The 26039-nt window shown below is 31.1% G+C and overlaps 1 protein-coding gene across 1 annotated transcript in view; it reads left to right on the forward strand.

Moving 5' to 3' along the window:
- The window catches only part of LOC132950656 (leucine-rich repeat-containing protein 24), a 108795-nt gene extending 83510 nt beyond the window's left edge, over positions 1-25285 (forward strand). Inside the window, exon 2 of the mRNA XM_061022178.1 lies at positions 24045-25285. The gene's annotated coding sequence lies outside the window, so the exon portion shown is untranslated. The remainder of the gene's footprint in view (positions 1-24044) is intronic.
- Positions 25286-26039: the final 754 nt, after the last annotated feature.

The raw sequence follows: 26039 nt of genomic DNA on the forward strand, positions 1-26039 counted from the left end.
ATATGGAATATAAAATAGTAAAATATGCAATAAAAATATAATAAAATATGCAATGAATTTAACAATAGTTTTCAAACTATTAGTGAAAAAGAAGCATTTTATAACTGTATTGAAATATATTGAAGTAAGTTTCTTTTTCAGTATATTAAGCTAAATCGTTTTTGGTAGTTTTTATTTTAAATGAATCCATAGCATATTGTTAAATATATTTTTACATTATTTAAGCAAAAGACAAATTCACCAATTTAATGCGATCAAAATTAAGAGCGTAATAATATGACGTGGAATCTAGCTTTTTACACTAATTGCGTTTTAATATACCATAAAATATTTATTTTTCGTGTTTATAGTTAAAATATGCAATAATAATATGCATTATAGATACTTCAAATATTAAGCAAATATATACAAAATGATGAAGTATAACTTGTATCAATATGAAGTGGTTCGTAGACACTAGGACAGTAATAACCAAATTTGAAAAAGGACGTTGCAAAAATAACATACACCGACGCATATTAATCCCAACCCTGGTAATAACAAATTACTGATTTTTTTTTTTGGTTTTTTATCTTTATAGTTTTGAATCTGATAAGTTCTTCGTTAAGTTTATAAAGTTGTTTCACTCATTTTTTTAAATTACAGTGTTATTATTATTATAACCATTAATAACCATGACTGCGCTCTAAGCTAATTTGGTTTATTTCATTTGACATTGAACTCTAGTAATTTGATTGATGTTTGTTTTATTTTTTGTGTTTGATTGACGTATTGTAGAGTGCAATATAAATAAAAGTCAGCAATTTGGAATAATAAACCAATTACAATTTAAAATGGTAAAGCTATAAATACTTATCTGGGATATTTTTAATTTTTACTTAATTGTTTAATGTTTGTCCATAAATATCATTCGCCCGGATGAATCGCGTTTTTTTATAGTCCGCTTTTTTCATTATAATAATATTATGTACGATTTAATCATCGAACAAAATATATACCACCCAGTCTTAAACGAACACCACCACGCACTAGGATTTAATAGACTGATTATCGAGATGGACATCGGAATGGGATGGAAATAAACTGGGTGCCCTTGAAAGAAAGATAATAATATGATTATCAAAAATATCATTTAATATTTTTTTTTAAAACTGATAAAAAAAAAAAAATTATAATAATTTATGGCGGTGCGCAGAAATATTGCGCACATTATCACAAAATGTATACAATTATTATACCTTTTAAATGTATAAATACAAATCCACCGCCATTCACATTGATATGGTTCCATATTGCAAGCCGAACACTAAAATAATATAACTGAACGGGATGAGACATTTTTTACGTATTTATACGTATTCGTTACCCTATTCTCTCCTAAAGCGATGTCAGTCCGTTGTTTAGTCCATGGCAAACATGTATTATATCAATATTTGTTTTCTCAACAACACATTTAGCTATACACATGTTATATATTTCCTTTACATAATATCATGATACGTATTTTATTATATTATTATCAATTGTTTTATGATTATTTTTACCCTTTGAATCTATCTGTCTATTAATCCAACTATTTTTTCTATCGGACCAAGCAACACTTATGTACATATTATGTTCATAATCAAATATTTAATAACGTACAACAGAACTAGAATGAATAATCAAACAAATTACGTTAATTAATTAATAAAACATATTACTATATATAGTTTATCAGGTAAGTGGTAACATTATATAATATATCGGTCATATATTTTCTTTTGTCTAGTATAAATATTGAGCTACACTAATCCCACTTTGGTTGCTTTTCAACAGATCAACTTGCACACCTGATATTGGTCCCGATAATGGCCACAAAAGTAAGAAGTGTGACATTGTGTGCTCTTTCCGCATTTACAATTAATATTTTGGTCACCATTATCCTCATTTTTGCATAATATTTTTTTTTGATCGTCCACCCGATTCACCCTTACACCTTATACATTCAGTGTGCTCCACCATATTGACCAGTCTAGGTTTTGGCCAGAAGGTAATTTTTCTGATGGTTTCGTCAGACTTTTACCAGCCACGTCCGTTAATTGTTTTTTTTCACTGGGATATACCCCACTTTGTGAAGGTGTTTCTGAACGTTCTTTAGATATATTGAAGAATGACATTCTTGGTTTAGGTCGTATAGTAGGAACATTTTTCCGTACCATAGGCTGGTGTTTTATGTCTCTATAATAATCTAAGTATTAATGTATTGATATTTTCGTTCCTTCACATTCTAAGTAATATTACAACCGCGATTTTTAATTAAAAAATGTTTGAACTACTATTGAAATATGTAATAAAATAATTGAATATAATATTATATTCCCGTATTATTGACTTATATATTTTTCATTTTTTCATCTTCACATTTCATGTATAACAAATAAAGTATAGTAATATGTAATACTTGAAAATATTTATTAATTAATTATTTAACTTCAGATCACAATGATACTTACAGACTATAGTATATTGCAATTTAATTTTTGTTAAAGTGTATAATTTATTTTGCTTTTCAATAAAATGCATTAAGCTTATATTTTAAATATTTCGTTTATATACTAATTGAAATCGATAATTATTTTTGTGATAGGTTGTGAAATATACATAAATAAAATCAAAAGTCAATTGAAATATCGTATAATAAGGTGGCCTAGGTGGGTAAACATAAAATACACAATCACCTTGCACTGGATTTTAATTTTAAATTAATAATTTTGACGTATACGATGTACTCATGTGTAAATAAAAAAAGGGTCTGACGTAAAATAATAATAATGATAATATTTTTAAAACGGGATAAATTACATTAATGAGGTTTTTGAGGAAATGTACTTATGGTTTTGCGATGGTGGAAGTGAGGATTTATTATTGTTAGATCCCACTTGCGACAATAGTATCACAACTTTTATCATTATTTTTTTTTTAATATAAAAATACAATATATGAGTATTATATATATTGTATAAACATATTTTTTAAGAGTACTCGACCAACTTAACGAGGTAACCTGTACACTATATAAATCCGCGTCATAAAGTCTGCTTTGCATTTGCAAGCTGATGACATAATCGGCAAAGAAATATATTCGAGTGCATTGTACCAAAGAAAATTTCAAAGGCGTTTTCTCCGAAGCTTCGATGAAATTCCAAGTCTCTGTACGGCGGGGTTGTAGGAGAGGGTTTGTGCCTGCAACGATAAGCATGATATTTTGCTCCTACAGTGAAAATATTCCTTGTCCTTTATTTCTCCCACCTTACCTCTTTTCTACCACACCAAGCATGTGCTGCTGTTTCACTCGCCCCTTTTTCTAGTAAGTCGCTCTCGTAATTTAATTTGGTTTCGTATGAAAAAGAATAAAAATTATCATACAAGCCTTTCAGTCAGCGGTGAATTATTTACAATAATATTACAACATAAAATAAAAAAATACCCTTTCTTTGGGCAGCCAATTTAATATTTCCGACAACAGTAACCCGGCATGGCGGCCATTGGCGCAACCATAATGAACACGTCAGGATCAATAAAGTTTGAGCTCTTTTTAATGCTATCCATCTGTATGCATTAGACCAATGTTATTGATGTACTGAAGACTGATGAATAAGCCACGGTGTCAGGTGAGGTGTAGTATCGTAATGAATTTTATTTAAAATGTGGGTACTGGGTTTCCTATATAGGTGCTGAACATCAAATTGTTTTTATTTTCCACACAACTAAAAGCTTATTCGTTTTTTAAGAGAAAGAAAGTAGGTACCTAATAACAATCATAATTTCTACCTAATTTCCAATGCAATTTTCATTAGTACTTTTATAGTATTATTGATTCTTGTTTCCTATTCTTTTTTCCATACATTTACATTAATTGTAAACTCACCTTACTCTAACAATTTTCTTTGAAAATGTATAAGAAATAATGAGTTCAAAATTAAATCATTGTTTGCTGCAGCCTGCATTATTGCGCAAGATGACATGGCCTTATTGAATATGATAATGTAAGCATGTATGATTATTATTTATAAAACAAGTAATCATGGGTATTGCAATTGATAGTTGTTACATAAAGCTTGAATTTTTGATCCATAAACAATTATTATTACATTTTATATAAACATTGATTTAATACAATATGAAAATTTAAAAAAAATAAATATTCAATCGAATGTATAACAATATTATAACTATTAATAACTCACTTGCCAAAAGTTAGATACCTACTATTAAATAGTATCATTTGTTTTCAATAAGTAGCTGAACGTTAATATTTTGGAAATATACATTTGGATTAGGTATGTTTCTTTTACTGGTACTTGGTTTCAAAACTAAAATCAACATTTTATAATATAATATTATAATATACTATCATACTAAAATTTTGAATACTTTACAGATACCGGACTTTTTCATATTTAGCTTATAATTAAAATAGATGCACAGTACATTTAGGTAGTTAAGTTACTACTGTTCGTACGCGTTTTATTATGTTTTATTTTGTAATAACAATAATATGTTCTCAATGCAATACTTGACCTTTAGAATAAAATACCACAAAAACAGATTTTCTTAATTTCGTCCAAGAAGGCGTGCAAGTCAAGGTAAAAATAATAAAGAAAACCTGACCTAAATACGAAATTAATGTTAATCTAAAGTTCAGCTAATTTGAATTTGGCGTGCATAGATTATGATAACGCTGATTGCGAGTTAACTTAAATCTTAAATAACACTCGGCCGTTATAGTTAGCCTAACCAATGGTCATCGACTATTGTAAACGGCAATTCGTGTAACCAAAAATGCTATTTCATTATTGAACAAATTATTATTATTGTTTGTTGAAACGCATAATACCATTTTTAGTAGATTAGCATTATTTTACTGTGAACCATCGGGCTTAAAGCAACATGACGAAATCGTTGATCACATTTATGTTTTGAATAATTCTTTACAAACAGCATGCAATTTTGAGAGAAAAAAAATGATGTGAAACATAATATTGTAAAACTTTAAACTAGAAAGTTATTATAAACTTTGTTAGGTCAATAGAATATTTGAGAAGAGAAAAGAAAATATTGACACAAGACGAGATTTCAATAAATTTACCTTTACTAAATTAGCACAATAATTGTTCAGAACTGTAGTTGTACACGAGACAAAATCCCGCTTGGTGCAATTTTATAAATTTACACTAACAAGTTGGTTCATTTTTTTTTTAAACTTGTTTTAATCTCTTGTGTAGACTAAAATATAATGCAATATATATATTATTTTCAACAGATATCAGCAGCTGTTTGACCAAACTGGCCACTTTTTTTACCGCCCTGTAAAAATTATTATCGTTATGATATATCGATAGACAATAATAAATTGCACTTTACGACTTAATTTTTGTAAATTAAACGAGTGAGCCTTTGGAATTGAAAAATAGAATATAATTACGGAAATGATATTTTTTTGAATCAAAGACGTGTAGATCGGCATTATAAAAAATAAATTTAAAACTGTTCAGTGCTCTACGGTTGTAGTTGTTTATTAAAAATAAAAATATATATAATAATTGATATCATGCTTTTCGTTATTTTCATTACTCTGCTGAAAATTTTGATCATAATATAATGTACGTAAATTATTTTGCTTTCCAAACACAAAATAAATCCTAGAGGAAAATGTTCATCAAAGTTTACTGACCTTCAATTCTGAGAAAAAAAATCAACCGTGAGTTGAATCGTTGGATGCGTTTAATTGTCAAGGGACAAATATATATCTCTTGACTGTTTGACTCCTATATTAGCAGCACGTACCAATGGTACTACGATACTTGTTCTTTTCGCCCACCCTATTTTGCATCACGTAAAAACCTGGACCGACCTAGTAAATTTTATTGCTTTTCTTTTCATATTTCGTTGTGTTTTATGCGCCACCGTAGCCGCGTGTTCTGTTTTCTGACTTTATTGTTTTTCTAAAAAAGGTATATTTTTAGATTAAAAACAATCCGCTCGACAATTGTAGAATAAGAATCCACAAAACGACAAACGTTGTTAGCAGAAATACCTGAGAATAATAATAGTAATAATAATAAAAATTAAATCCTATGGTTCGTTTGATGCTAACTTTGTTATGCCACTACGACACTGGAAAAAAAAGAGACAGGTTTGAAGGATATTATCTAATATACAGTGTAGAATTATTGTTATTGATGTTTTTCGTAGTAAAAGACAACAACAAAAAAATAATAATAATAAATAACCTTTTTGATATTTGCAATATTTTTTCTGCGTAGGTAGAATGCAAATTTGTTATCAAGTACCTATTTATAGGTATATGGTTCCGTTTTGAAGTGTATTGCCTCATTTTTTTCACACGAAATTGTAATCCACGGTCATGATACAAAACAATTATAATAATAATATCATATATTCATATTGCTTAGGTTTGGGATAATTCTTTTAACAGCGGTGTGTCCGCTCATCATAATTGTTTGGAAAAGTGCCTTTTTACTAATTTTTTTTCTTTCTAACATGCACACAATGTTTTGTATAGCACTGCCGATCAGTTTTCCTTAACGATAGGTACTCAATAACCATTTCAAATGCAATAAAGTAGTGAAAAAAAAAAACGTTTGTTAAATTAATCGATCGGTACCTACATAATATTAATGGCTTTAAACAAATTAAGCGAACCATCGAACCGGTAACATTTTATTACACATGGCCCATCAATAAAGTGTAATAGATACTGTGCGAGTGTAAACACAATAATACATCGAAACTGTATTATGATATTATTATTATTATTATCATACAAAAAGTGTTTTAATCCAACATGGTACCACTATTATTTACCGTGACCTGACAATGCGACCGCCTTTATTATAATAGCCGGGACAATGCATAATAATAATAATAATAATAATAATAATATTATCGCAATGGTATGATAAGTATTATTAAATCGTTTGTTTCATATAATAGTAATATTATTATGTACAATAAAACCGCGATGAACGCGTTATATTTTTTTTATCCCGCGATTGTAGTCGTTGTGTATTAAGCTCTATAACCGCTCGATCGGACTATTCGGACCGTTTTATTATAATCGGTACCTATAATAGTAGTCTCGCCGTTGTCCAATCAATTATTAGTATATTATTGCTGAGGACTCTATCCATGTCTTTGTTGTCTCCGTCTTAGACACCACACACGTACGACATGAACATTTTCGTTCACTAGTTTCAATTGTGTGCTGTTAATTTTAATATTATAGTGAATTGACGAATCATCAAACCTTTAGGTAAGAACATTATCTGTGCTAAAGTGTCGTCGATTTTTTCGATGATTTAGTTTTCAATCAAGACATGGGCCGGCCTCACTTTTTGATAACATATTTTCTGGACAGAATGAGACCGCTAGAGCGACAGGCCAGTCAGGTCGGTTCGTGATAGTTACTGATGTATCGGGTGTATTATTTTTGACGTAATTTGAATTTTTTTCAATAAACGATATTAAACGGTGGTTAGTATATTCTGCAAACTGCAAACTACTGTTCACCTCCACGTGAACGAAAAATAAACAAAATAAATAAATATCTATAATAATATTATCTTTAATAATACTATACCGCAACGAACACGCAATATTTTTTTATATCGATTGTTGTCGCTGTTTAGTGAACAACTGCCGTTGTCGAATCAATTATTGGTATATTATTATTGATCTTAATAAACGATAACAAATTATTATAAGACCACAAATTCAAACACACGATAGTAAAATTATTATCATGTACCTACCTACGCATTTTTATAAGACATTTATGCGCGAAATTCGATCATCGTTTGAGCTCCAGTAGGTAATATCCAATAAATTACTATACTGTCACGTTTTGTATTATTTCGACGTCGCGTATTATACATTTTTGCGGTCGATTCATCTCCTACAGCCCGATTGAGCCACGGCCGGACTTATTGCATCACGTAATTTATTCTGTGGTTGGTTCAACATTAATCGATCATTAATAGAATAACAAATTATTATAAAACAGCGAATCCAAACGCACAATAATAACATCATAATATTATGATATATTTACACATTTTTATGAGACGACTGTGTGCGGTCTTCGATCGTTGTTCGAGCTCCGGCAATATACTACCTTCGAGTATATTTTATTTCCACGTCGCATATTATTATACATTTTTTCAGTTTTTAGTTTCTTTTACAAGACAGTGTACCACAGCCGGACTTGCAGTTTTTATGACGTAATTTATGCACCACTTGGACGACTGTAGGCTAGCTAATTTGGTTCGTGAATTACTATAGTGTGTAGGTATATTATTTGACATATCAAATATGTATAAATCAATATCAAAGTTGTACGAATCATATCAAAGTTGTACAATCTATATCAAGTTGTACAAATTATTGATTTTAATGAACGATACTGCGTAAGCCATGTGTAAAAACAGTTCAGCCCCAATGTTGAATGTAGTGATGCCACGAGGAAACGAAAAAGAAAAAAGTATATTATTTGTGACGTGATTTGTAATTTGTTTTCAATTAAACGATTCACTCCCGTGTTTATATAGTAGACACCTGTACAGTGAAATAAAAACAAAATTAATATAATAACATTAGTATGTATATGGAATAAAAACCACGATTATCACGTAATATTTTTTTTTTTACCGATTGTTGTCGTTGCATCACGTAATTTATTCTTTGGTTGTATCAACACGAATAGGTCCGACCGTTTTATTCTGAATCAGCAGTGTAGGAATATTCTCGAACCAACTAGGTAGGTCGTAGGTGTATAGTATTTCTCTTAATATAAACTATCACAAATTATTAAAAAAAAACCACGAATCCAACCGCACAATCAATAAACATTATAATAATATTACGATGTACCTTTACGCATTTTCATAAGACGCATGTGCGCGATCGTCTTCGATCGTTGTTCGAGTTCCGGTAATATATATATACGACCATTTCCGCGTCGCATATTATTATATTATATTTTTTCGGTGGATTCATCTCCTACAAGTCAGCGTGCCACAGCCGGACTTGCGGTTTTGATGACGTAATTTATGGACAGAAAGGGGAGACCACTCGGACGACTGCAGGGTAGTAGCCATGTCGGTGGTTCGTGAATTACTAGTGTGTATAATATTATTATATTATACTATTTGTGACGAAATTTGATTTTCAATTAAACGGTTCGCCCGCGCATGCGGCCCACGTCCAGATAGCACAGCGAAGAAAAAAACAAAACAACCAAATGTATACAATAATAATAATATTATTATGTGTAGTAGGTATAATAAAAACAGCGATGATACCTACCTACGCATTTTCACGAAACGCATGTGCGCGGTCGTCTTCGATCGTTGTTCGGTAACATTACGACCTTTGCGTGTATATATTTTTATTTCGACGTCGCACATTATTATTGTACGTTTTCGCGGTGGATTCGTTTCCTACGACAGTGTAGTAGGAGATAGGTCCCAGGGCCGGGACGAGAGCGATGTGCGGCGGACAATTAATGTTTCGTCCGACGAACGCGGACACTTTTGTCGATTCCCGTGCATTGCGTTATTGTCACGCCAGCGGGTTCGGTTTTTTCATATTTTTTTTACTCTCTTTTCCGTCCCCGATATATTAATATCGATCAAGTGCGGGGCAGGTGTGCGCACATAAATAATATTATTATAATATTCGTTCCGCGGCGTCGTCGTTATCATTGTTGTAATAATACGTTCAAAAAATATAGCTTACGAAATGATCGAAAATCGAATCTATATAACATAATAATATTATGTGGGTACCTTATGTCGTGTAGTTGTACCTGTTACGATATTATTATTATTATAGAGCCAAACAATATTCACATTCTACCTCTCTCGTCCTCTATAATATTATCATCCGTTATAAATTATACAAAATATGTGCATAATATTATTATGTTATATTATTTTGTTCGACCGGCGTATACGGTTGTAGGTATATTCGATTATTTTTTCACTCCAATGAAACAGCCTTCGATTTAAATCGAAACGTATTATTATAATATTGCCGTATTGAACACCGTAGAACCACGTGTATTATAACCATGTGTATACGATTTCGGATATTTTTTTCCGACATTTTGTACGAAAATACCCACGTCACGGTTATTTATGTTTCTTTGACGTATCCAGGGTTGTACAGACCGTTAGAAGGTCCAGATCATAATGTATTTAGTTTCACGGTAGGTAATTAGGCACCACGTGATGTTTTTCGGCAATTTTTTTTTTATAGAAGTACATAATGTACAACATAGCTGGTGTATCACTTGTATATTTGATACAAATGTCTTATCGCACAAGGTGATCATTTATGTGCTCCGATATAGTTGATATCGGGAAGTGCAACCGACATTGTTTACGATCACTGCAACTTTCAATATTATAATGATAACACAGGTGGGACAACTTAAGGGACAACTCGCCGAAAGTAAAATTACCAAAATAATATTTTGTAGTGATCAGTAGGTGTAGTGTATCTACTATAATTATTATGATGTTTTATTGAAGTCGTTATAATATGAATATTATATAGATATATTTTAAATTTGACATAAATTGAACGGGATGGATGATTCATCCGAATTATGTATTGCACTCAAATCATGCACGCGTGTCTAGACAATATAAATTTCCATGTTTGCTTCAATCGTCAGTTTCATGCATTTCCATTTGGTCTATATTGTACAGTAACATGTGTATACACATATAACAATAATATATGGTGTACTTTTGATGATTCCACTGCATTGCGGGTGTACACCGTCGAACAGCAGCTATACGGAGAGGAATATATTAAAAAATGTAATAAAAAAAAATTCATATATTACTTACATAACATTTAAATGATCGAATTTGCTATTCATGTTATACACATTTGTAAACGGCAATCGATCGTTACAAAGATGTACTAAAATATATTCTAACGCATTGAGAATATTTTTTTCTAATACGCATGGACGTTTAGTTATAGTAGCTCGTTATGAAATCGTACCGTAGTCTGTATAAGTGTAAATATAACTATATTATATTGTATAGGTAGTTATCGATAGTGAAGTAATTTCGATTGTTTATGGTATATTATAAAATGTTATTAATCCGTTTTAGTATTTACCAATGTTAAAGTTAAACTTTTTATAGTTATGAGCTCTTTTATTTACAATTTAATTGTTTTGAAAAATAAATGTGCATTTTTATTATTCCTATAATACCTAATTTACAACATAATTTGAATACGCTCATAGTTTTTTTTTTATATATATAGACACAATGGCATTTTGAACAAAAAATATTAGTACCTACTTACAACACATTGTTTGAAATGCCCATAGACAGCGCAGTAGTTATTATTTTGTTAAAAATATTTGTATTATTTCAGATTAATTTATTTGGTATTGATGTTAATACCATCTGGCTCTATGTGCTTATAATTAGTAAGTCATTGGTGAACATGCTGATTGACTATTTTTTTCTCCATGTGAGTGATGGTAATTTCCTACGTTGTTGCAAAAAGTGGGAGAAATGTATGTTTAATTTGAATTGTTTAATAGAAGGAATACCTTACGAACAATTTCTTCGTTCTCTATTTAATTAATTTGCTTTGTTACCTTTAATACTGAAATGTGTAAATGGGTATTGTTGTAAATTGTAAATACTTTGTAATACTTACTGGTGTACTTAAGTCTTAACCAATGTTTTGTTATAATTGTATGACGTATGTAGCCATGTAGGTATACGTGGATGTACATGATAACAAATCTGTATACATTTGAATAATTAAACAAGTTCGTGAACTTATAGCGGTGCATATGTAACAGAAATCGTTCAAGTTTTTCGGTAGGTACTTAGCGAGAAATTGTTGTGAAACAATTACATTTTGTTGAATCTTCGTTAAAAGATATAAACAATAGCGTCTAAAAACGCCACTAAGTTGATTCAAACGGCCATGGTTTCAAAAAAAAATAACACACAAAGTGGTAAATAAAGTAGCAATGTGTGACTGTTTAGGTTTGTTGAACGTTTGTAGGAAAAGGCTTATAATTTGCCTTTCTAGATAAATGATTCTCAAGAATAATTTTTACCTGGTATTCATTACACTAACCTATAAATTGAAAAATTGAAATACAATCTTTCGTGAAATGTTTACTACCCGAAATAGAAAATAACTCTTTAATTATTACGGATAGAAACCGATTGTGTATGATTAACCTTTTTGTGAACAAGATCAAGTATAACTGTATATGACGAAAGTTGTCTAATCTCTCAGTATATTATAACACAATTGTGTAGTAAATAATATGTTTACGTTTGAACGTTTTATTCAGACACATAGGGCTAAAACTTAAAAAAACAAATCTATTTGATTACAATTTGAAAAATGTTTCATTATTGTTATTTTATTTATACTATGATAAGTAATATATGATGGGATTCCGGATTACACTATTACAACTGTATATGGATACATGAGATGTATTATTGTCATAGTACACTGTAGTATAATAAAAAATACATAGTGAGAGATAAGTGGAATAGTACGGTACAGAGATTGTATTCGGAATATAGTAGAGAAATGCGTAAAAATAATATGGTGTTACGGTCAATGACTCGTCGTGAAGAGATACCGTGGTTGAAGGTAACTATTTAGATCCTTTAGGGCAGAAATTGTCCGACAAACCCTTGCACTATGTCGAACGTGTTAATAAATTAGAGTATGTTTATGTAATGCTATATGAGGGACTATCATGGATTTATGTATGTATGTATATGTGTTCGTGTAAGGTCGTATAATACGGTTTTATTTTGGTTTTATAGGGATATAGCGAGTGTGTAAGATTTCTACTACAACTGTATTATATATTCTATGTGTAATTAATAATTACATATTGTGTACTTGAACGTTATATTATGAGTACAGAGTAGCTATATCGGTATCGATCCACTTTCCGAAGGTGTGTACGTGTAGATGTCCTTTCGGGGTAGTATTTTGTGCTCAAAGTCACTCCGACCTGTATTGATATGTAGGCATTTGATGTAATTTGAATAATATTGCATTATTAATTTATGTGTTCACTTATTGAATTATATGTAGTAAGATATAGTTTTCTCCTACATTACGCTTTGTATAAAATCGAAGTTATAATTTGAACACCGTCTATGCGTGTTGACTTTTATGGTTTTTATCGTGATTATAATTTATTGTCAATATAGTAGAGAAATAGATTAATAAAAAAACAAAAAAACCAAGTTGTGTATCATGGGAGGTCGATGACTCGTCCTAGTACGTGTAGGGATGCCGTAGTTGAACTATAGTTGATGTCTATACTGCTATTTAGATCCTTCAAGACAGCAATAAATTGTCCGACAAACCCTGCTATACTATGTTGCATAAATTACCATAATATGTTTATGCAATACAATATGAGGGACTATGGACCATGGATACGAGTGTTATGTATTCACGCGTCCTGGAGTCGTCAAAGGTCGTATAATTCTGTTAAATTTTGGTTTTCTAAGGAGTGGGCGTATATGATATTATTATATTATGTCTAATATGACGTTTACTTTGAAGCTATACGAGTAGCTATATCAGTATTAAATCATTTTCCTTATACCCAGCGAGTGTTTACATGTCGTAATGATGGTTATATATACGTGAATATGTCCTTTCGGTGTAGTGTATCTATGCTTGAAGTCACTCATCCGACCTGTATATAATATATTATGTACGATGTAATTCGACTCGTATTGTTAATGTATGTGTTCACTTATTGAACTAGTGAGATATTATAGAGATGTTATTTTCCCCTGCATTATTTTTATATTATAATATTGAAGTTATCATTTTAACACCGTTTATGTGAGTAGTTAACTGTTATGGTTACTACCGTGAAGGGATGTCGTAGATAGTTTGGATAATTTAAGACAGAAATGGTCCGATGAACCATGCTACTATGTTACACGTCTTAATAAATTATCGTATGTTTATGTAATACGATATGAAGGACTACCATGTATGTGTATACCTTAAGTGTGTTCACGGGTCTTGCAGGCGTCGTCGAATGTAATAGGTTATATTTTGGTTTTATAGGGAGCTTGTGTGTGCGATTATTCTGCTACAACTGTATTATTCTAATTATATGTACCTTAACGTAATAATTTGAGTACCCATATCAGTATATCAGTATTGATTCACTTACTTTATACCCAGTGTGATGTGTTGTTTTATTGTAATGATGGCGTGTACGTGAAGATGTATTTTTGGGATAGTGTTCGATGCTCACATAATAGTAACTGACACCTGTATATATAATAATATGTTCAATGTAATTCGACTTGTATCATTAATATATTATGTGTTCACTCATCGAACAAATAACGACAGCGGGTTGCACAAGTGCACAATGTACAATTGGGAAAATTTGGAAAAATTGCACAAAATGTTCGCAATTCATTTAAACATAATATGAAAACAGTACAGCCGCTACCGGCACCCACCGTACGCGTTCAATCCATTTTCACGGTTATAAAATGTATTACTTATACTTAGCCACATAATAATATTATTATGGTTTGAGCACCGCCACTACGCACGAAGTCATCGCTATAATTTTCGTCTATCTCTATAGTATTTCGCCAATAACAATAACTTTAGGTATATATTATAATATAAAATTGAAATACGCGTCCACGTCGACGACGGTGACGACGTGTAAGTATAGTTTGAGGATTATGCGTCGGCGACCGGGAGGCACGTCGTCGTGACGTGTGGATACGACCTACGGGCGCGCACACACTTGCTCGGCCGACGGGCGGATTACGTGAGACCTTTTCCACACCTCGTTTCACACCGCCGTCGACAGTATTATATTATTATTATTATTATTATTATTATTATTATTATGATATCGTGCAGCAGGAGAGACCGTTTGGGAATTACGTGTAGGATTATACTCGACCTGGCCCCGTCGGTGTGTGCACCGCGTGTACCTGCACACAGTCCTCTCGTTGTTGGGGACGGACGGTAAGATTTATACATTGCAGGTGACTGCCGTCGTCTACCCCGAAGCTCTGGGCGTGAAATCGCACGGGAGGGGGGGGAGCTGAGGGCTCTCGGTACGTCGAGGTCTTAGGACTCCGCGATATTTATTTGTAGCAGCGCGCCCGTCACGAAGACAATTATTAATAATTAATATATTATGATATCCTATTGAATTGTCGTGTTTTTTCTTTTTTTCTTTAGTAAACGTTCAGCTAATCTGACTACCAATAATATTATTATATTTTAGCATAATACGTTTTCTTATGGTATTTTATATACTATAATATCATACCAGCGTTTCTCTACCGCTTTGGGTCGTGAATACTTTTGATTGTGTTGCACGACCAACATTAGTTTAAAAGTCGAACAAATTAATGAATAATATAGGTACTATACAAGCATATCAAAAAATAATAAATTGTAATATTGTGTAACAATTATTAGGTAGATAAACCTATCTATAAAGATTAAAATAAATTCATTACTTTAAATTAAAAGGCCCCTAATATACTTTTACGTGTTATTAGAATGCCCATATTGAATATAGAATATATTAATATAAATTGATAGTTAAACTTTACTATCGTAATATTGATAATGTGTTGCAACCTAGCGAAGAGCGTATCAGGCTATAATAACTTTATTTTCAAAAAATGATCGCATAAAATATCGGGTGAATACCTTGTGCCACATATACACAACATTTGATAATCACTGTAAACTTTACTATAGCCCTACTAATTTTACTTCTTCATTACACAATTATTTACAAAATTACATTAAAAACAAATTAAAACAATTTTCAAATCAAAAATATTCACTTATTCAAATGTTGTGGTGATCTAATAGGTATGGTAGTTTTCAAACTCTAATGTTAACCTACAAGCCTCATATTTAGATTATCCATGAACTAGATAATTTGGTTACTATGAACCAACTCTCAAGTTTTATAATATCGGCACCCAAGTTCTTAATAAAATATTCGGAATTATGTAAATATCGAGATATAAAATATAGATATTAGATTATAATAGCATTTAACTAGTGGTTTTATTTGAACCTGTTTCTTGCGAATTCATGCTTTAGTAAACTTAATACATAATATTATTATTCATATAGTTAGCTACCATTTGTACCATATGAGACAAGGGCGTCCGCAGGAATTCGTCAAGGGGAGGGCAAAATATTTTCCTTTTTACATCCTATTAGTTATAAAGTATTTTTGTGACATATTTTCTTTCATATAGACAACGAATGTAAAAATATTTTTGAATTATACGTACTTAGTTAAAACTTAATCTTGCAGCTTTAATTTTAATTAATTGTTATGTAATTTTAAATTATCGAATACATTATTTTTTAATAGATAAAATGTTACCGTTGGTTTTATAATTTGTAGGCAATTTATAAAATTAAATCTTTCTAGCTTATTCAGTCATTAATACTACAAACTTGAAAAGTTGTAGCTATTGTAGGTACCTATGCCATATAATGAACATTTAATTTTTTTATCAAAAAAGTAAAAACTTGGTTGAAACTGCAATGTTGCACTTGGTCCAACCACTACATCTCATAATCAACAACGTTCTTAGTTCTGACTCTGAATCGAGTATAGTAAAAATCACTCTGTAAAAAAAAATTTTTTTTAGATTCTGAGCGAAGCGATGAATGTATTGATTCTACAATGATGTGTGTTTTTTTTTTTATTTTTTATTTTTTTTTTTTGTGTCTGTCATCACCTTTTAGGACAGTAAAAGTGCTTGGATTTTCTTCAATAGTATCTTTTCTGATAGGAAAGTGAATCTAGTTGGCACTTTGGTAAATTTCCCAGTAGTTTTCACAAGCGACGTGAAAAACAAAAGAAAAATTAAGGAAAAACGGGAATTTTTACGCAAAATCTGTTTTCGAGAAAATCGATTTTGGTTTTTGGTGTAACTCTAAAACAAATGACCGTAGGGACATGAAATTTTGACTGAATGTTTATATTAGCATTTTCTATACACCATAAAATTTACAAAATATTTTGACTCTTTGAGTTTTTTTTTTCTATAAATATCAATAAAATTTTATCTGTTGAATAAAAAAGCTTGAAAATTTAATAGAAGGCTCCTAGGTTATTGTTTCAAAGGCAGATGAAAAAAATTAAAAATCCTTAGTCACAGTTTTTAATTATAAGCATTTAAAGTTCAAATTTTGACAAAATACGGAAAAATCACGAAAAATAGCAAATTATTTTGATGAGAATTCATAAAAATTTTTCTTTTTAAATCTAAGATTTGAAAATGTAATATAAGATTACTCATAAGTTTGTCTACCTTTATCAAAAAAAAAAAAGAAACTTAAATTAAATTTTTATGAGCGTCTGAAATTTATATTTTTACAACATTTGATATTTACTCGATTTCTCATGTAACAATTTTCTTATTTTATTGTAATTAAAAAACGAATAACTGTAGATACTTGAAAATTTCACTGAATGTTTATATTAACATTTTCTATACAACATAAAATGTTGAAAATATTTTGACTCTTTTTGAGCTGTTTACGGACATTGTCAGTTTTCAATTTTTTTAGTTTTTTTTTCTATAAATATCAATAAATTTTTATTTGTTGGGTAAAAAAGCGTGAAAATTTAATATAAGGCTCCTGATATATCGTTCTAATAGCAGTTGAAAAATATTAAAAATACATATGCACAATTTTTTTTTATAAGCATTTAGAGTTCAAATTTTGACAACATTTATCAAATTTATAATTTATTAATTATTTTGTGGTTAAAAATTTATAAATTTTTAACTTTTATGGCTAAGGATTGAAAATTTAAAACAAGGCTCCACGTAAATAGGTTATATATAAATTACTTTATTCACAATAATATCATCAAATATACTTGGTAAAATCATAGGCTGACTGACCGTTTTCGCTCAGAATCGTTTTTCTTATACAATGATATTATATCATTGAATTCAAATTTAACACCATCCATTACAGTGACCCACTTGTAACCTACCGTACAGCAGAGCGACATCCACTTATCCACCTTTTTTATTTTTAATTTAAAAAAAGTTTATTTTACGTTATTTTATATTACAACGGTAATGATTGAGGTTGGTATTATAATGGACTTTGCATTGTTTTCCAAATCCACGTGATACTCGTTTTATAACTTACCTACATTGAATTTTTTGACGATTTTAAATTTAAGATAATTTTTTGCATTTAAAGATTTTTAGAGCATTTTGAAGTTTTTTCTAAATTTAAATTTAAAATTTTATTTTTAAATTTGCACATGTTTTTATATGATTTTTATAATAAATATATGATCTTAAGTCAAAACCTATAGTTACAGAAAAATAAATAGTTAATTTCCAGATTAAATAAGTAGTCTAAATGATAAGTCTAATGTCTGTTAAACTTTTCTACAATCATTTAAAAATTTAAAATGTATATTGGAAATTCTATCTTTAATATTAAAAATAAAAAAATATAAAAATATTTAGAATTGTTAAGGCATTTTTTTAGTATTTTCAAAACATTAAAATCATCAATAATATATGATAATCAGCCCAGAAAAAGCCAAGGGAGGGGCAACTGCGGACGCCCTTGATATGAGAGTACCTATATAGATTATAACGGTAAGTGTTACTATATCGATGATTGTTTTTTTAATGCCGCATATGTGTCTCCGTATAATTATGATCACTTGCATATTATGTTGTTTTATTATTTTTTATTTGTTTTGATTGTTGAGGCTTCGACATCACTATTGTTATTAGCTATGCATACTTTAAAAATAAATTACATTTAAAAAAACTTTTTACAGTTCCTGGATTTAGTTCGGTCTGCGAAAAAATGTATACATAATAATATTGCTTCAGTATTTTCTACGTAGCACTGGCTCTAGTGAAGAAGGATTATTGAAGATTTTGGGTGTCATCGTTTTCAAAACAGTTGATCCCCGTGTGTGATTGATTGTTCATTAAATGCGTCACAGACTGGTGTCGGATCTGTACTCATTGGGCACGAGTAAAATCATTAAGTTCATGACGCAGATCGTCGGCAAATATGTCGTCATAAATAATTATAGGTTTCGTGAGATAGAGACCAAACGATTTTTGTTTTCGAGCTCTTGCAGCAATTCGACATAACAGTATTTTTGTATGAGTGGTTTATTTCTGACAGTGGTAAAAAAATATTGTGAGTTAGTTCTCCCAAAGTGTGATTGCTTTCCTGCACATTCAATTAAATCGGAACTTTTTTTAATAGCTTCTCAAAAATCTAATTATTTTCCGATCAAAAGTAGGTAGGTACTTCAAACACGTTTTAAATCCCTGGTAATATTATATTCTACTTTTTGTTTAGATTTTTTGTTCTACGAGTACTGCACTTTTAATTGGAAAATCATGGTATTATACATTTATAATTATTGTTAGGTATGAAAATAATCTATGCAACGACTGTAGTATTGATTTATTTTTGAAATTATTAAGCATTCAAAGTTTAACCTCTATATACCTATTTCTGCGTGTTTGGCACAATATAATAATCCAACTCATTGTGTAGTCTTAACTAAGGTTATAACGTGTATGTACCTATTGCAGGTTATTATAATATGTTCGTTTCGACTTCTGCTTGAATGTTAAAGTATATACAATTTATATGTCATACATATTATATACTTAAATATTTAAGTATATAATATATATACATTTATGTATATAGTATATACCTCATCGGCATAATTATTTAATAAGCGATTGTAAATACTGAATTACATGGAAATGTAATTAAAATAATACACCCCCAACATAACCACCAGCTAGAGCTCTGTATGTACGGGTAATTAATTTGTCTGGGTAGTTATTTCGATTGAACTCTTTCCTAAATAATATGGTTTGTCTATTTAATAGCTTAAAACGAAAATATCTATTTAAATATATTATGTATTTACAAATCACTTACATTATTTGAAGCGCTGTAAAAAAAATACCTAATTTTCTTTTTATACGATATATTATTATTATACGGTACATTGAGACGTTTGAGGAATGTGAATTTGTATGTTAACTAATAAATTTACGAAATCAAAATTGAGGTAAAACAAATCGTTCAAAAAATAACTATAAACATCTGTAAATCTTAAAAGTACACAAACATGTTTTTCGCAGTAAATTTGTACTATGCCGGGAGCGTCCAAGTGTCTAATTTTTCTTGCAAGTATGTTTGGGTACCTACTTACTCTAAATATTACGTATTTTAAGCTATGCACCGAATGTTTTGATTGTCAAATAACATAATATTTTAACGATTAAATATTTTAATATACTATATTATAGCCAATATAGGTATTATGTTATTCAACAATAATTGTACACGGTGGGTATGATAATTGAATAAACAATGTTTTCACCGTACGGAAAATGGTATAGGTACATTTCAAATAAGTAATGACACAGCTGTACTTTTATTATGAATAATATTTGCATTAATCGCGGTAAAACTTTGGAATCTGTACACGGGTATAATTTTAAAATAAATACACAATTGCAATTTACCTAAGTAATATCGTTCCGACAATCAGGATTATTTTACTGCGGGTCTAGTTGAAATGCAGAAAGTTAAAAATAACAATTTGACTTGAACAACAAAATTAATTAGACCATATCAAAAATTAAGACTTTTATAATGCAATAGGTATGAGTTTAGACAACATTATGTACAATAATGCATAATTTGTGCATAACATAACAAAACGTAATCCACCACATTACCATTGTTTACGGCAGCGTGGCGCAAGTAATATTCGACTATAGTGCAATACAATTTAGGTGTATATTTTATATCCCCATCGTTTATACCGAACTATTCCGTTTTTCTTTACAAAAATCATTTATTGTTATAACATTTTGCTACGGAATTCAAACGCTCAACTCACTACAACTATAATAGATAGCAATTATAGGAGCAAAGACGTATTAAGCATAATAACGTGTGTTCAATAAGTAAAAAAAAAAAAACAAAATAATATTATGCATTTAATACGAATAAAGTACGATTATAATAACAATAACAATACCTATGTAAGACGTGATTTTGTATGTCGTTCTATAATATTATGACGTGCGGGTGGACAATTGTTTTTCAAAATCTGTTTAACCAAACATGCTGACCATTGAAATGTTTTATCGCGCGATGGTTATGATCATGTTTGGGGGTTGTTGTAATTCGCGTCACTAACAGAGCCGCTCTATAGGACTTTTTGCCGATACCGAGCGTTCAGATCGAAAAACCGACCCTTGCGGTGTGTATAATACTCAGAAGTTACAAGCACACCGTTCCAGTGTTTTTGCGAAGGTCTGCCAGACTACACGGCGACTTCGCGGGGAGGCGTGGAGGGTGAACTATCTAAACTGTTGATTAAATTAAGCGTAAAAAAAAAAACGTACCTACCCCCCACCAACAATCTAATGCACTTGCTCGTCACACACACACACACACACACACACATACGCATAGGTATATTATATTGTAACGGCGTATGTATTATTAAATAATATTATTGTCTGCCGCTGTAGAAAAAGGATTGTACACACACACACATACACAAATGCATATTATACAGTATCAATTTATGCTCCGAAGGATACGTTTTTAATCGGACCGGTGCGTATCCATGATTAACGAGGGGAACAATTTATAACGCGCGGGCTCGGTCGACCAAAATTGTTTTGCTACAACTGTCGGCCATAGGCGCTCACATATATACAATAGCCATCCGAATGCGGTTGATATGGTATATAGGTATATAACAGCGTGTGTACCAACCTCGGATTTGTTTTTCTACGTTATTCACTGTACCCCCGCGCACCAACTCATGCCGGTTTTGAGGGGTAATACGAAATGAAGATAAATACATTTTTACACAAACACACACACACACACACATACACACACACACGCATACACCCACACATGCCAGACCAATGTTTTTCGTTCGGTTTCGGTTGAACAGCCGTTAAATACCTCCGTGGGGCCTGCCAAATTTGGTTAACTGCGACCGAACACGCCATGCGGTCATTAAATGAGAATTCCCCCCACCGCTCCATATAATGCCTTACGATATATATATATATGTATAGAAGGCAGGTACTATATAATATACACCACTCTACTATAGAAATACTGTGCCGGAAAACTTTTCTTTGGAATCATAATATAATAAACTTTAAATCGATAAGCTCAAACCCTATACTATAATAGCCAAAAGTATTAACGATATATTATTATAATAAGTAGATAGGTACCTACGCGTATATTAATACATAACTTATACGTTAAAATGGTCTAATCGTCACGATGGGTACCGTGTATTGTTTTAAACCGATAGGGTGAATTAAACAAAAAATTTGAATGATTTTAACACAAAAAATGTACCTACCTAAATTAGCATTAGTATTTTAAAGTGTTTGCATTTTTTGTGTGCGCTGAAATAAAATATTATTCGAGCTTAACATATTTTGATCTATCAAATTGTAAATAGGTACCTATATTCAACACACGCAAAGAATGCACATATTATCGCACGTTTGATTGGTGCTCCTGTTTCGACAGTGTCAGGAGAGCCATTAAACATTTGCATAACGAATTATACGATATTGTTTTTACGAAATAGTGATGATTTCATAGTCGTCGTAATCAGTAAAAAACAGTCGTGTAACCTATAATAACCCAATCCTTCAAACAACCGGAAGCTTCGTTGCCGTTATTATTACCTATTTCCTTTTATGTGACATAAAAGCTCGAACACCATTCGTTCTCAGTTTGTGCACACAGCTCAGATTTAATCGTAAAACCTGCTTTTATTAAAGCCAAATTAATGTATAAATATAAAAAATAATAAAAATAATAATAAACGTAGGTATATGTTTGATGCGCCATATTGTACTTCAGTGCAGGCACTCACTACGCATGAAATATCACTCCTAAACATTATTAATACAAATATTACTCGAGAGCCGGGACGAACGTAATAAGTTTACGACGTTAAAATGTTTATGGCATAAAATGTTGTCTAATGCAGATTGAACTAAATGTCGGTAAACACTCACGTGACTTTAAAAATTGCCATTATGTGAACAGTTAAAAAGTCGTAACGTTGTCGGGCTTAATGAGCTAATATATTTTGTTGCTTTCGTGAAGTTACTCGCTCGCGTATTTGATGAAACGCTAAATAATCAATTTTGACTTGATGGTAAAAACATTTTTTTTTTTTTCGTAGGTAGTATCGCATATCCACGAAACAGGAAATCACTGATAACACGCACGTTTGTTAAACATATTATAATAATGTCGTTGTAACGATGTTTTAAAAGCGAGTGAAAAAATCAACAAAAATCGGTAGGTACCTGTCTACTATAGTTTGTGTATAATATCGCACCACCACCCACGACCGTAAAAAAGTATTATCTCTCCAACAAATCATGGCTCGTCCAATAGAAACTCGTCGTGCCTAGCGTGGTGTAAATAATATTATGAAACTTGCATTAATACGGATTGGAATTTTAACATTAGAAAAATGCAATATGCTAGACGTCTGACTTTTCGCTGGCTTATCAATATGTTTTATAATTATAGTTTAATTAAATTTATACAATATCGTACTTTTACGAATAAAATCGAATCCGATGGAGAATTATATAGGAAGTATTAACCGTATTAACCGCGTTACTCATACCATTGACTAAATATTTAACAATATTTAATCAATGCTTATACGTACCTACCTACCTGATGGTGACAAAACGTTTTAGGGTGACGTAGTGCCTATAACTGTACACAATAATTTGGTACGATCAACACTAGCGAAGCTACATTTATTATTTGTTTTAATAAAGTTTTATTTGTGATGGTTTTAGGTGAAAGAAAACTCACTGGCAATGGGCGAATGTTGTGTTTGGTCGTATATTATAGAGGTATTCAGAGGAAAACGTTCCGAATAAAACAAACATCTCAACAATCGCCTCTGTGAAACGTCGAACATTACCTACCTACTACGAGATCTACATCAACTCCAGTTGAACGTTTTAAAAGCACGAAATCCTGTCGCGTGCACGTGCCATTGTAAATATTTGTCTTAGATATTATTATTATTATTATAATAAAAACGCTGTGCCATAATATTATATTATATCCTTCCAAAAACGGTTTCTCGGTCGGTTAAATTTAATTAAAACCTCCTACGCGGCAGTGGCGGTCCGCATTATCTCACACGGTAGCCTCAGTCTATCCTCCGTTAGATCGTTCGTATTGTTCGATGAAATTCCAAATTTTACGCGAACAACGCTCGTAAAACTATAGCTGATGGCGTTTGCGGTACCGTGCACTCTAATCGATACGCGTATATTACGAATGCTCGTGTTACTACGCACGTATATAATAGTATATAGTATATGTATATAATATGTATAAATGCAAACCACGTCGTGTTTAGAGAGGGATAGAGAGAGAGAGAGAGAGAGAAAGAAAAAGAAAAAATCCTCCGTCTCACCACGGCTCCGTTTCGAGGGTTAATCAGTCACGCTGTGCGGACAACGAAAAAAAAAAACCCGTTTGACCCTATATCGATGAGAAGAGAGAAAGCTGGTAACTTTAACAGTTTCGAGAAAAAAACTGTAAGTGAATATATATATATATATTCTGTATATTCATATATATAGAATTTAGAATCGAATTTAGTGCGAAGTCGACATCATAATAGTGTTTGACAAAACGTATTTATCGCAACGGCCATCCGATCGGTCATTTCTCTATTATATCGGTGTCAAACAAGACTATCAAAGGCGTACGACAAACCATTATTTATTGACCACTTATCATCCCAATTACCACTCAGTTTTCGTGACGATTATTGGCCGTTTAAGTTCAGATGTGCCTGTTCGGAGGGAAAAGTTCAACGTTACGACTCACTGCTCTTTCCCTTACACACACCACAGGAAAAAAAATGGGTCCGACCGTTGTCGTGTGTTCAGTATACGACAATTTACGAGCTCGAGATGTAGGTACACCGTAATAGTTAAACCGTTCGCATTTAAAATACCTCGAGAAAAACGTTCATGTGAGTATATGGAACGGCGGACGTCTTGCCAATACTATATAGTACAACATTACGGACAATATATTTCATCCATATTATAATACAATAGTATAAATTATCGTCACTTTTTTAAGTTGTGTGCAATATATTTTCTATTGTGAAAACGCAAATTTTTATATCACGAGGCAAGCGCACGATTTGTTTACTCTATTTGACTTAGGTACATATAAAATTTCCGTTTAGCAGAATCAATCTAGTGTTGTTAGCTTTGTTATTAGAAGGAATTTACCAATTATCAAACTTCATATAGTAAAATGATTGCTTGGGGCACCTCTTTAACTCGTGTCGATATTTTAATTTTGAATTTAGTTATAGTTTAGTAAAATATTGTAATAGTATTACTAAAATGCTAACACCACTATATTGGTTCTGCTGAACTCAACATTTGGTATGTGAGTGAGTCAAAGAGAGAAAACCAATATAGCGCTGGCATCATAATTACCTCCAACAGATATTTTGCTCGAATTGCAATAGGTAATAATATCTAAGATATGTATGCACAAACATGAAATACGTACAACACAGAATACAATTAATTTTATTCTGTTAAGTAATTGATTTTATTAAACACCTCACAGTTATTTTATTATCATAGAATAATATCGTATACAACGTACTATATATTTTTTCAGATTTAAATACTGAATAGAAAAATAAACTACTGTACCTAGCTTAATAAATGATTAGCATTCAGGTTGAAAGTTGAATAATGAAGTACTAAAACTGATGGAGTAAACACCACTCTGTGTTAAACAAA

Source organism: Metopolophium dirhodum, chromosome 8, assembly GCF_019925205.1.
Source record: "Metopolophium dirhodum isolate CAU chromosome 8, ASM1992520v1, whole genome shotgun sequence".
Classification (NCBI taxonomy): Eukaryota; Metazoa; Arthropoda; class Insecta; order Hemiptera; family Aphididae; genus Metopolophium; species Metopolophium dirhodum.